This window comes from Pagrus major, chromosome 17, assembly GCF_040436345.1.
Source record: "Pagrus major chromosome 17, Pma_NU_1.0".
Classification (NCBI taxonomy): Eukaryota; Metazoa; Chordata; class Actinopteri; order Spariformes; family Sparidae; genus Pagrus; species Pagrus major.
Window position 1 is genome coordinate 2,179,880 of NC_133231.1, and position 14,897 is coordinate 2,194,776.

Genomic DNA, 14,897 nt, shown 5'->3' on the forward strand with positions numbered 1-14,897 from the left:
GCTCCACAGGAGCACTTGATGGGGTTGGAGTGTTATACTTCAAGAAAATGTTCTTTATGTTTGAAAACTGATGCAGAATTTGAAGGTCATAGGCTGACCTCAGGTAGTCCATGACTTCCTTTTCTGCCGAGAAGGTCTCCTCTGGCTCTGCCTCAAAAGTGAAAAAGTCCATCTCACCTTGGCTGGCAAACGTGGTGGGCACACTGGCAGGGCTCTGTACTGCAGGAGCAGTTGTGCGGCACTCTGCTGTCAGAAGCTCCTTTACTTGCTCCCTCCTACCTTCATCTCTCAGCCATCGGAGTTTGAATTTTGGACAACTGACAGCTGCGAGAAGGGCATCTTTGTTGTCCAGCACACTGACAAAACGAGTCTGGATAGCCTGAAAAATATAATTGATATGTTTATGCCTACAAGAACTACTATTTATTATGTCATTGAATTACTTGCAAACCATGCCTAATGTGGGATCAATATTATGGATTTAATTTTGTTTTAGGTTACTTACTGACATTTGTATTTGTTTTAATCTTCTCTTGCAATGATAATGAATATTCTGTTCCATGTTCATGAATAATGTGATGCAAGAAATTTTAACTAGTTTAAAGATGGAACATACCTGCACTGTGGCATCTGGAAGGCCTACAGTCATCCTGGAGAGGGCACTTTCACAGCCAGGGTCTTCTGCATCAGAACTTCAAGTGTGCGTAGTAAAGTTCCATAAGGACAGTCACCTTGTAAAATGTCCAGTGCTGCAGTCAGAGGCTTCATGGCGGTGCAGTACTCATGTAGGAACTGGTACTCTTTGTCTTTGAAGCACTTATCTCCCAGCTTGGTGCACAGAGTATTAAGCTCACTCATGGGGATTTCTGCAATTCTCTTTACAGCATCAAAAAAGGAATTCCACCTTGTGGATGTCGGTACCAGGAGCTTTCTTTTGGTGACTTCCTCCACTGTTTCTGATGCAAGGGTAGATCTACTTGATTTGGTCCAAAGAGCTGTGCATTTTGCTGTGCTGCTCCTATACACAGCCTTGCTCTCTGCATTGGAAGTTAAATATTTCTCCACATCACTTGTGGAAATGATGTTGATGGTGTGTGAAGCACACCTGTAGTGCGGGGGAAGAGACAGCTGGCCATCACTTTCATTCTCAGCTGAGAGGATTTCTGACAGATCTAAAAAAGTGACATCATCATCTGTGGGAGACTGATGAAGGGACTCTTCCTCCTCCGTCTCATCATCGGACTCTGTGACAGGCTGATAAACTTTAAACGCCTTGACAAAGTTGAATCCATTATCAGTCACTGTTGCTACTACTTTGTTGTTTGTTTTCGATTTCGAGAGGCACCTGGCTGCAGGCCTCCACTGTGAAGTCGCTTCCAGTGCAGGCTCCACTGTCAGAACACCTCCACTGTCAGGACGGGAAGTGAGGACATTTAAATCTGGATTTCACCTGCCTTTTCATTCGAGAGAGACCAGCGAGTGAGCATGTGTTCCGAGTAGCGGTGAGTTGCTGATTTTTATTATCCACAGAAAGTAAATGCATGGTTTCTTGTGTTCTTCGTCAATATAGGTGCCATAAAATAATAACATTATAGAATTCATTAATGATGCAAATTACCGAATGTTACATGTCGGCTTGGGTTGTTGTTTTGAAGCTAAGTTAGATAACGTCAAAGTTAACTTTCACCAATGGCGGTTAGCATCAACACCGTAAATTATCAGGGATTATTAACTGTATAGTGCATAACGTAAAGTAACTGTTCGCATTTGTTTGTATGTAACGTTATAAAACATTTTTGTAAACTCTCCTTGCATTAGCTGGGCATCGTCACAAAGTTGAAAACGTGTCTTTCTGAACTCACAAACGTGATATGTGAGACAGCCAAGCTACCAACACGATGCAACACACCATGATGTTTTGCCAGAGGTCGACTAGCTAATTAGTGATATCACCTGTTTAAGTGCACAAGTGGAATCAAAATGTGGCAGGACTACATGGCACATTTTTACTTTTTTATTTTTCCACCTCTGTTGTATACTACAGTATATAAACAAAACGAATAGTAACTGAAATTACTGAGAAGTAGCATGCTTCTGCACCATCAGTACTTTTATTTTTGATACTGAGGAAGGAAATACACATTTAGAGTGATGTCTGAGAAGGGCCCTCTGACCTCCAGACTGACTGATGGGATCTTTTCTTTTTCTTCTTTTTGGGGCTTGTGTTTTGAATATTATATTATTATATGATCATTTTGCTTATCTATATATTTTCAGGAAGAAGAGCAGCAGGCTGAGGTCTCAGTCAGACCTGCCGATGTGGACACACCAGTGGAAGGGGTAGGCTTTTTCACAGTATCTATTGGTCAGATACTGTTGGTGCAGTAGCTATGGTACAGACATCTTTCTTTCTGTCTTGTCAATAGGACTCGGTTGAAGATCACATTCTTCACAATTGCAGACATGCAGCAGAGTGGGTTGAGGCCAACAGACAACTGTTGTCTGCTAAAGTGGACCTGCCTGATGTTCTGTGCATGGGGGAGGAGAAACAGGCTGATTGATCACTTAATAATTCACTTGGATTATACTGTAGATATCAAGAGTAAGGGTAGTATTTAGTGGTAGCTACTTGGGTGTTCCAGCAGCACAAGAATGTAATTAGCATAGACATAGAACCAAACATGAAATTTATGGTGGTTAAGAATAAAAATACAGAATAATACAACAGAAAAAAAAATGGAAAAAATATATAGAAAAAGAGCAGTGCAATAAAGTCAAAGTTAAATGATAATGAAAAGGCAGTGAAGTACTGTATATACTGTATAGTACACAATAAAATGTATAGGCCAATGACATCTTATGAGATGTTGGCTTATGAATATGAGTAATAACTTAAAAGACAATTTGTGCACTGAGCAATGTTATTCCTGCCCTCCATTGTTTTCATTTATCAACTATTTGACCTTCTCTTTTCAAGATCCTCAGCTTTGTAGTAGGCTACAAATAGACTATTGAGCCCAGAGTCATATCACCCACCGTTTGTTTTTCGTAATGACTAAGTTGTAAAATTACGCAGTGCAGTGTATATTAGTCTGGCTTTTTGTCCTAGATTTGGACAGAATAAATCAAAATGCCCACGTTGGGGCTCATGTGCAACATAAAAGGAAAACACAGACCAAAAACGACAAACAAAAAAGTTTACTATATAAATACGATATAACGATATATACTATAGACAAGGAATTGATAGATTTTATGTCATATTGTTTACTAATTAATGCATTTGTGAGGAAAACGATTCAACCGGAAGTGCATTCGCCATTTTATTTTGAAATGTATCCCGTGCATTTCCTGTCCTGGCAGTGGAGGTGGCCTGAGAGTGGAGCCTGCGGCGGTAGCGACCTCACAGTGGGGGTCTGCAGCCAGGACCTCGTGGCTCTAATGTGGATCTACTGATCCAGTGGAGCGTTACTCCCATATAGCTTCTGTTGTTAGCAGTCCAAATGTCCGCGGTAGTTGACACAAAGTCGACCTCATTCAGCGCGGCCTTCAGATTGTATGTCGTGTTTTTGAAGCTTGATAGTACTTTATTGCCAGCACAGAGTGTACAACGAACCTTAATATTCTCATCTTTAGCTGACACGAACTCAAAATAAGGACTGTATTTCCAGCTCGAAAATGCGCATCTCTCACCTCCCTCCATTGTTGATGTGTTTGTGTTGCTGCGTGGTGTTACACTTGAGCTGTCCTCATGCTGAAAACGTGACTTGTCGTCGCATACGTGACATCACTCCCCGAGACGCAAGAAGAAAGCAAAAATATATATTTTTACTAAGGAAAATGACAAAAATAATAGTAACGCACGGTGACTTGAATAAGTAACTTTAATCTGATTACTGGTTTGGAAATATTAACGCGTTAGATTACTCGTTACTGAAAAAAGTGGTCAGATTAGAGTCACTGTTAACAGCGATAATGATGAAGGCTCCTCTGAAGACAGCGTGCTCCTGCAGCGCATGCGCACTTCCTATCTCATAATTCTGACTTTTTATCTCATAACTCTGACTTTTTATCTCATAATTTTGACTTTTTATCTCATAATTTTGACTTTTTAATCTCATAATTATGACTTTTTATCTCATAATTTCGACTTTTTATCTCATAATTTCAACTTTTTTATCTCATAATTATGACTTACCACTGGGATATTTTTTTTTTTATTGGCGGAAATGGGCTCCTATAATTCACATATAATAGTGTTTTTAAAAAACAATTAAGAAAGGATGTAAAACATATATATCACACACATTGGTGCAAAATAAATGAAGCTACTAGGTGCTAGCACATAAGACAGGCATTTTCCAAACACCCCTGTCAGGTTTGACAGTGAGGGTCAATGCAACCCAGTACACACTGTAAAAAATGTCAGTAGATTTTACGGTAAAAAACTGCTAGAGTAAAACAACGTAAACTCAATAAAATAAAATACAATTTTTAGAACAGTGAAATACCGTAACTATATTCAGTCAAAACTGTAATTTTTACATTTTTTTTCTGGAAAAAATACATTGCTCCACTGTTAAATACGCTTGCATTGTGTTTATAACAGAAATATGCTGTAATATATAACAGCTAATGCTGTAATTTTTGCATTTATTTTTTGAAAAAAATACATTTTGTCACTGCTAAGTTTACTAACCCTGTGTTAATAACAGATATATGCCATAATATATAACAGCTAACATTATAAATTTTGCATTTATGTTTTGGAAGAAAAAATCGTCACCCTCATAAAATAATGGCCTAAGTCATATTTTCAAGTTTTTCAAAAAACAGAAAAAAACTGAACCAAATATAGAGTATATGATATTTATTAATCATTTCGCACAAAAAGGTTATGACAATACATGACTATTTACATAGTCCCTTGGGGTGAAGATATGTCTTGAAAAGCTAAAGCTAAAATTGCCTAAGTCACTCTGTCTTGTGACTTGGGCAAAATAAAACAGCCTTTGACATAGGCCATTATACTACAGGGGTAGGATCGCATGATCTGTTCAACTAAGGATGTCGGTGATTTTACCAGCAGTGGCCAGCATCATGAAGAGCTAACTTAAGCAAAAATAATAATTTTTGTCAAAAATGACTTAGGCCATTATTTTAAGAAGGTGACGAAATATTTACAGTTTGTGGCCGTGTGACTCTGTTTTCCTAATATTATTAAGTTGTCACTGTTCCATCTTCACATTTCATCAATCAACTTGCGAGAGTGGGCAGATTCAAAGGTCTGAATCCAGGCAAGTACTCTACTTTTTTTCTTATTTGCCTATGCTGTTTTACTCTTGTTGTTTTGAGATTTCCTATGACCAACAGGTGTCTCGGCTCAGGAGAGTCGGTCCAAAGTCCAGTCTCATCATCCAATCACGAGACTTCCTCTCCAATGTCAAGATTGGACGGAGGCCAATCAGGGTCATCGCTGTCTGATGTCAGATTGGATGGAGACCAATCACGCTTCGGCATCACATTGGAGGGGGGCCATTAATGGCACTTCTTTCTGGTCACGTTGCTTTTGAATGTACATTGACTCGAATTGCAAAAATAAATTTTATATTTCCATTCGTCACACCAACTAATTCTATGATTTTGTTGGCGAGTCGTGACATTTTTCAGCAACTTCAGCCATCGTAGCTAGCCGTCGCTAATATTACTACATGTAATAACGTTACCGATATCACAATGAAAGGAGACACTCATGTATACCCCTCTTTCCCCCCTGTTTCTCCAAAGGTATAGTTTCTTTCTTGTTACATTATCTAATAACACAAGACATTTGATTTCACTCCTCAGTTGTATATTAATATATGTATTTTTTTTCATAAAGGTGTTTCTTCACTATAAATCCCGAGAGAGGCACCAAAGTCGAGTGGAAGAAAAAAAGAAAGTATTGAAAGAAAGTACAGCGCGAACGCAGTCCCCCACTACCAGAAATTATGCAATCGAGATTCCCACAATTGGGGAATTCGCAGGGGTCAGCACAACCGGAGTGCAATGGCTGAGCCTCGCCCTGGGTGAACCACCTTCTTGATCATGGTATCTCCCCTGCCAGGTAAGTATGGTATAAGTTATGGTAAGGTATAATTTTGTAAAGGTGCGTGTTCATTTTATTGCACTGGTTTTGTGCTGCAAACATTTTAAGGTAAACTTCTCTTACAGATGTCGAGGTAGTTGTGTTTTTGATTTATAGAGTAAAATTACAAATATGTGCTGTCTTTTATAAACTTTCTTTGCATATTAGAACAAGGAATCACGACAGGCCTTAATGTAGTCACAAAAATTTGTTAGGTTTGAGTTTTCAGTGGACCCAAATACAGAGACCAGAGACTGAACTTCAGGGAGCAAAAGGTTTATTTGAGCTGGTGTGTTCAGATGGTAGTGCGGGCGAGAAGACCAGACTGGCAGGTTGGCAGGTTGGCAGGCAGGCAGGCAGGCAGGTCGGAAGACGGGCAGGCAGGCTGGCAGGCTGGCAGGCTGGCAGGCAGGAAACTGAGCGGAGGAGTGCTGGAGAGTCTCTGAAGGGCGAGCCAAACAAACAAGCGTTAGCAAACAAAACACAGGAACATGTCTCAATCACAAGAGAGAGCTAGAAATATGTGGCACATAATATCACCGTAAGAAAAAATAATAATAAATAATAATAAATAATCTGGCGCCGAAGTTGTGGAGAGACCGGGTTGATATAGTCGGAGGGTGATGAGATGATGAGGAGCAGGTGCGCCTCTCTGCTGCTGCTGCTGCTGCTGCTGCCGCCACACCCACAGAACACACACAGGGAAGGAGCAGGTGAGGGAGAAAAGGAGGGGGGAAAAGCAGACGGGGGAAAAACAAACAAAACAACAAACAACCAGACTGCCACAGCCGAACCGTGACAAAATTGAGTGTTTGAGAGTGTTCTTTCATTTATAAACAATTTTCAAATTGAATTATCAGAAATGATCAGATAAATTATAATTGATATTTTAGTATGTAACCTCATTTTAATTTACTCCCATTTGCCATGTGAAAATTACAGCATTATGCTGTAAATACAAACTCAACATTTCCTGTGTTCATTTGAAATTAAAAGCCCTCTCATATTTCATTGGACACTTCATTTATTAACAATGTTTTTATTGTTATTGTCTTACTAACATTTATAGGAATTTGTTGTGGAAAATTCATTTACTCGCAAGGTTCCCAATCTAGCTACTGCTATCTTGTGGTGCATGTTCGTTACTAAGACATTAACACTAGAGATGGCGGTTAGCATTAACTTCGACTAATCTGCGGATCGGCCAGGTTGGGCCATAAAAATTAACATTCTAATTAATAACGGATGAATGGATGGAATGATATGATGAGGAACAAAGTAATTACATTCTCTACAATTTTATACATTATCTTTGTTGGCATGCAAATTATATAGGGAGTTTTGGATTATATGGGAGTTTATTCGAGACCCAGATTTTATTTGACTACCTGTTTATTTGACTACTATTGTGGGGATGACCATTGTTGCTTTGATAAATAATCATCAGTAATGTCTGATAGTGGGTGGAAGTGGTTAAAGGCAAATAATAGAACAGCCAGAACAGTCTGGTAAAATTACATCACTTTACTGTAATGCAGCCAGAGACAAAAGACAACATTTATGTCATATCACAATATTACCATACCCAAAAGCCCACACCACATTTAGTGTATATACATTTATATATATATGTATATGTATACATATACGCACACACATATATATATATAATGTGTGTTTTGTGTTAATTATGTTGAGTGTATTAAGATTTTAGATTACAGGTTTTAGACATTCAGTGCAAGTAACTAGCCCAATTAACAGTGAAAACATTACATTGCATGATAAATTTTACATTTACACAGTCATATTTAATGGCAAAACCTTCTAATTATTTGAAAAAATAAATACGGAACACAAAGAAACGTAGATTTTCAACATATCAGTGGTTTGCAGAAACGTACATTGCCAACATTTATTCTGGCGGTTTCCTTATTTAACTTCATGCAACTGCCAGCTCTTTGTTTTCAATACAGCTGACAAAAAGAAATGTCCAAGACACCAGCCTCTAACTGTGGTTACTTCATTAGCTCATTATTAATTAGTTCTGTATCTCACAGAATATGCACAAACAAGTCATTGTGTCTCTATTCTTGATAATATTGCTCCAGTTGAAACCAGAAAGCTCAAATCAAATGGCTAAATGACCATATCTGATAAATAAATATGTCTGTGCAGAAAAACAACAAAAATGGAAACTCACCAAATCAGTACACTGAAAAAAGTGAAACAAAGCTGTTGTCCATTTAATGTATTTGTTCTCATTCCAATGGTTGAAAAAAAATACTTTGCTCATTTAAACTAATCTTTCTTATTTATATTTATGGTTGAATCAACTTTTTTTACTGTACTATAATTCAAACTGACAGCATGACACCAATCTGAAATTTTTCATTTCAATCAAAGCATTTCATTAGATCGAGTATGATTCGCACATGCGCATTTTTTAAACTTCTGGCTGCAATTGTACTTCCGCCTCAAACGAGCCTGCATTTCGGAGCGACGATGCCAGAGAGGAGAAAAGAATAAACCGCATTCTGGTAACGTTAAGGTAAGTCATTCCCGTTTTTAAACATGACTGAGCTTAATTTTCAGCCCTCAGATAAAGACTCCATTAAAAGTTGTTAAAGACGGTAACAGCCTGTACAGGGTCCGAAATTAACACTCGCCAGGCGCCAAATGCCAGTAAATTTTCCATTTGGTGAGTAAATCTCAGAGTTCATCGGGGCAATGGTGGGTAAATGTTTGTACAATAATAGTCATGTTTTTCAGTTTTCATTTATATACTTTTTTGTTCCTCTGCTGTCTGCACGTCTGAGCTTCAAGGGGACGAGCCGACACACACGCACACACCACGCCAGCCACCACGTGACTTCTGTTTATTGATGACAGCTAGCGTTTACCTCGGGCTAATTCATTAGCCAGTATGTGTCGATTTTTTGCAGGAGTCAGCCAGTCTTCCAAAAAGAAAGCACGATAAAACGGAGGATAAACCAGCAGTACTTGCACCCCAAACCAGAAAGTTTAATGAAAGTGGCGGTTTGGAGATGGCGGCGTCTTAAGGTTACAGTATGATTCCGAGGCTATGCTAATCAGCTGTTCCGCGTGCAGAGTGGCTTTATTAAAATGAGGCAGCGTCGCCCCATGACCCGCTTCATACCGAGTGCATAAGCACGCACACACATACACTCACAGGGGAGAGGAGAGGACAGAAACAGTAAATGACTCACTATGAACAAGTCAGTGTGGCCCACCCCTGGGATTGAATTTTTTCTATTTATATCAATATCGAATGATATTTTAAAAATTATCGTGAAAAGATTTTTTTCCATATCGCCCAGGCCCTAGTTTCAACACAATGAAACAAGTGAAAACTGATTGGCGGTAATAACCTAAGCTCTAATCCACTGTCAGATCTCCTTATGGTCCAGCTTCCTTCTCCAGATCAGGGAGTTTGACCCCACAAAAGCTGTAATGTTGTGGCACAGGGACTGAGTCAGGAGCAGGAGGCCAGACTTTGAAGAGTAGAGAGTGAGGAGTCTGATTAGAAGGATTTTTGCATCACCATAATGGTGCATAATGAAGCAACATAAGTTTTCATGTTTTGTCAGTTATTTTATTTTTATTTCATAGGCATAGTAAATCTGATTTAAAAAGAACAGAAGGCACCGTAATGTTTTGTCAAGTTTAAACTGTATAGTTTGTAGTTCATGTAACATTAAGAATACCCAACATTAAACCATGTTTTCTCTTTTAACTTAAGGAGAGCAGCCACCAGATCCACTGTGTTCCTGCTGTGCAACCACCTACCAATTTGGAAGTCCCTTGTCATCTTGTAAGTTCAGTGCACAATATCATGAGGGCATTTGTGATAATTAGATCACTCTCCTAAAACCTTCTTCTCCTCCCCCTTCACCTCCCTTGTATTTTTCCTCAGTTATCCATGCATGTGGAAATGTAAAGACTGTGACCATTCATATTCAAGAAGATCTGAACTTCTTAGACATTATAAACTTGATCATCAACATTATGGGCGGGGCCATGCTTACCCCTGTACTTATGAGAATTGCCCATGCACTTGCAAGACATGGAAAGCTCTGCTGACCCATCTAAGCAAATCTCATCCTGCTAAAAAATCCTCACAGAAAGATAGCTTTTCACAATTTAAGTGCCAACAACAATCAACTTTCTACTGAGACAGACTATTTTAAACACATTGGGACACATTTGAAAAATCATGAATCTGTCGAATGCATGTTTGCTGATTGTTCATACAAAACAAATCTTTATGGTGCTTTCAAAACTCACAAATGGACAAAACATACCCCCGACACAATTCACGATTTTAAGCCTGGAATAGTTGATGGACCTGTTGGTAGTCCTACTGTTGTAGAGTCATTTGAAAGCGGCACTACTGAGCAGTCAGATGATGATATACCATCTGAAGAACTTCCTGATGAAGATCCAACAAATTTGACACAAGTTATAGGACTAAAATTAGCCTCAGTCCTACTTAAGTTAGAACACTCTTTTCTGGTGCCACGTGCAGCTGTGAATGAACTGCTTGAAGAGTTGCAATATTTAATTGGTACTGCCTCTGTGCCGGTCGCCCAGAAGACTCTATTCGACTTCTGACAAAATAACAGTTGCATAGTTGATGAATCTGTTGTGAAAGAGTTAGCCACTGTACTTTGCACTTCTAATCCCATTCAAGCTGCAATAGGAAAGCACGGTCCACTGTCGACTGCTTGGAAACGGAAGGTATACTACAGAAAAAACTTTAACGTTGTGGAACCTATTGAATATGTTTTAGAACGGAAGAATAATAAGACTTTTCAGTATGTACCTTTATTAAAATCCTTGCAGCAACATTTAAACTGTAAACCTTGGTATGTCGCGTAAAAAACACAAAATCTGTGCCTTGTATTGGATTTTAGGCAATCTGCCACATGGTTGTAACTCCTCGTTGTCCTCTATCCATTTGGCTGCATTGATCAATAGCAATGATGTCAAGGTCTATGGTTACGAAAAAGTGTTAGAGCCTTTGATTACTGATCTCATAACAATCACTTTGTGGACCAGTAAATCAAAAGTCTAGACCCGCTATAGGAGAAAGGGGTACTGGCAATTTGCATTGAGTGGAAGAGTAAAAACTCACACAACCAACAGGTAAGTGTTTACGTGTATTGTATTGTATTGATTAAAAGAAAAAAATAATAATAAAGTCTCAATAAACACATGAGATATCAAACAACAGTTCACAAAATAAATCCCCAAATCACTGACAAGATCACAGTTCTGTTTTGAATGGCTCGCCACGACTACCAAAGCTTCCCTTCTACCTTTACAGAACAGGAAGAGTCCCAGCAGAAGGAGTCTTCATGCAGATCTTGGAAACAGGAATCCATACAAAGAAAAAGACCCGGCCTGTATAGGCCAAAAGAGGGTTACTATAATATTCTCATAAAAAAAAAATACCTTTACATATTAATATATGTATATAAACACATATACATTCATGTACATTAAGGCATTGTTGCTTAATGATCATTATAACTATTCTCACTGTCCATCAAATTAACTGAACATATTTATCAACATTAACATGAAACAAAATGGCTGAACCATTACTCTTCTGTTCATCTCTTTTTTCTTTATACCGCCACTCACTCTCACAGGAAAACACACAGAGTGAGGGTAATGTAAATAAACACCTTAATATAAACAATTTTTAAACACAACATACATTAAATTAATGCCTCGTTACTCCACATTAACACCAGCATATACATTTCAACTCCGTTTATGAGACTAATATCAGCAAAGTTTACTTACCAGAGGCTCAAGTTATCATCTCCGATGATAACAGTGACAAAGGCGTTGGAATATCTGGCTCTCTTGCCCAAAAACAATAATATCTGCAGCGAAAAATTAGCATGCAGCCACCTCGACGTCGGTCCGGCAGAGAGAGGAAAAAAAACACAACGCACATCGACACGTACACTCTGACAGCGTCTGATTGGTTACGTTACATCACGTGAACTCCTCATGTCACCTGAATCTTGTACACTTTGAGAAGGCATATTCGCCACACTTGAAATGAAATACCCTTTTTAACAGATATAAATACCCTTGTGTACATTAATTTAATTAATATTTTTTATTTCTTTATTTATTAACATATTTAAGATTTTAATCATAAATCCTATTTATTCCTTCTATGTAAGATTATTTTAAATCAAACCCCCTATTTATTTATGTCACATAAAAATATGAATTTATTTATTTATTTATTTCACCAACAACCCGCTAAACTGGACTACTAATAAGGGCCTAGTAACCTGGGTTACACCCTCCCCTCTTAAAGGTGTGTATGCCCCATTACACCCACATGACTATAAACTGGCCTAGGGGTTACTTGGGGAGTGTCTGCATAGCCGTGGTTCTAGAGTGTGTCTGCAAAAGCAAGGTTGAGGCCTTGGAACAGTGACTGGACTATAGACAGTAAGGGATTTCCCAGTTGACCATACTGTAGCCGTTCAGGTTGTTCTCTCTGCCTCTGGGAACGTCTGGGAATAGTGTCACTCTCACTCTCTCCCATGATGACTGGAGAGGTTGCTCTTCTACCAGATGTCCCAGCTACTGTTTCCCCAGTGGTCTTGTCCACTGACACTTCTTCACAAGGTTCATTGACAAAGCATCCTTCGTCCCTGCTGCTGTCACTGAACGACAGGTCTGCAAAAACAGGAAGGTTTTCATTCATAATGTTTGGTTCTGAGGGAGACTCTGCCGAACTCTGCTGGACAGGTAAGGTTTCATCCTCTTGTATTGAAATGTCAGAGGGGGCGTCCTGAGAATTTCCAAACAGAGTTCTTCTCACTTTGGGGGGATCGGTTTCTCTGTGCGCTGAGGTGACCTCAGCCTCTGTATCAACAACTGCTGAGTTTCCTTCCCATCCAGAACAGTTTGATCTGTCAGAGCTTGGCTCATTTGAGGTCCTATCTCTGAGAGCTAGAGGTTTCTCTGATTTGGGTGGAATGATCTCCACAGGTACCCACTGTACTGTCTCTCTTTCAGGTGCACGTCTCTTTTCTCTGTCCTGTTGCTCTATGATTAAAGTCTTTGTCTTTTCTTCCAAGTCAGCAGGAACAGGAAACATACCAACTGAAGACAGTGTAGGAGATACACTAATAATAAATGTAATTTATTAATCACTGGCGATTAATAAAACACTCGTTAATGGGGCACCACCTCCGTTGTTTTGTCTATTTGAATAATCCGGAGGTAATTAATCAAATTCGACTGGACAAGTTTAACTTGTATCAATTCTAATCAATTTCAGATCAATCTATTCAATCTCATAAATGAAGTAGTGAATTCTACACATATCCATCGGTTCTCCACATTAAAAACAAACCTGCACAGACAACGACATACGGTTAAATATGTTTATTGACTAAATAATTCAGATTAAATAAATGAAATGGCAATTTAAATGAATAACAACAGGTAACGGGAAATGTGGAATAACTAAGTAATGGGTTGTTAGTGGAATATGGGCTGATGGTGAGATCACGAGTTAGGTTGAAGCATTTAAATATTACGGGAGGAATTTTTAATACTAACTAGACCCTAACCGAATTTCTCTTAAGCTAAAAGATCAGAATCAGAGCCATAGACACCATCTCATGTATCATGTGTGAATCCAGCTGTTGTGAGTGATGGAGAGCCTACTTTCTTAGCAGAGTTGCGGAGTCCGCGGCAGCGGATTCCCTCGGGTGATTTGCGGCTCTAGCTGGCAGTCCCGGTCCAATGGCCGAGGGTCAGCTCGTCTGGTATCAGTCGGTTGGGCACCTCGGTCCGCTGTCTTAGGAAGAGGGCAGCTGGTCCCGTACCGATCCGGTGCAGATCTTGGCTCAATGCCCAGCGGGATGGTACCGCTAGCGAGCGCTGGGGGCTTGTCAAAGAGTCTTTCGTTGGAAACCGCTTGCACGGTCTCGGACACAGCAAGTTGCTGTAGTGTCGTGATGATGATTGTGATAAAGATATTCTTCTTCGTTTCTTCGAGTGGTTCTCAGGCTCTGACTTTGTAAACTAAATCTAACTTCTTGAATAAAATAACTGAGGATGATACGTTGATCAGGCGGATCTTCCGTTGTTAGTTAATGCAAGATAATCTAAATTAAGTTCACTTCTTCAAAAGCAGGTTACGATACTTAACTGTATAAAACAAATTAAAACAGAACTTCGTTCTGGTACAAACTTAATAAAAGAAGCTAATCAATACTGCGAAAAATATAAAAGTGAGAAAAATCAACGCGTGAGCACTTCTACTGAGATCGCTGTCTTGGAGCGTGTTTCAAAGTAAAGAGCTTCAAAAATAAGTTACAAAAGAAAAACTTAAAACAAAAGAAAACTTAAACTTAAAAACTTAAACAACAACTGAAACTGACTCGAGAGACGTGATCTCTCCGTTTTATTATTTGCAAATTGAGGCGTGTCTGGGGGGGCAGGGCTTGCCGGCTTTTATCTCCCAAGTATTAAGTGTGAAAATTCACAGGAACTCACTAAACTACACTTATAGTTTTAAACATTTCAAAACCGTGCTTCACTTTCACAGAATCTCACCATGGCTCAATAGATGTACTTTGTCTATCATGAAAAGGATTATGACGTGATTAAAATCACTTATACATATTTCTCCTAGTTCTAGCTTAATACTTGTTAAACAAAGATATATCAGAGACATTTACGGTTTATAACCATGAACATA

The 14,897-nt window shown here is 38.9% G+C and overlaps 1 non-coding gene across 1 annotated transcript; it reads right to left on the minus strand.

The window, feature by feature from the left end:
- Positions 1 to 5,950: 5,950 nt before the first annotated feature.
- Positions 5,951 to 6,114, minus strand: LOC141012693 (U1 spliceosomal RNA). Its single transcript, XR_012180397.1, has one exon. It is a non-coding gene; the product is annotated as a U1 spliceosomal RNA (small nuclear RNA).
- Positions 6,115 to 14,897: the final 8,783 nt, after the last annotated feature.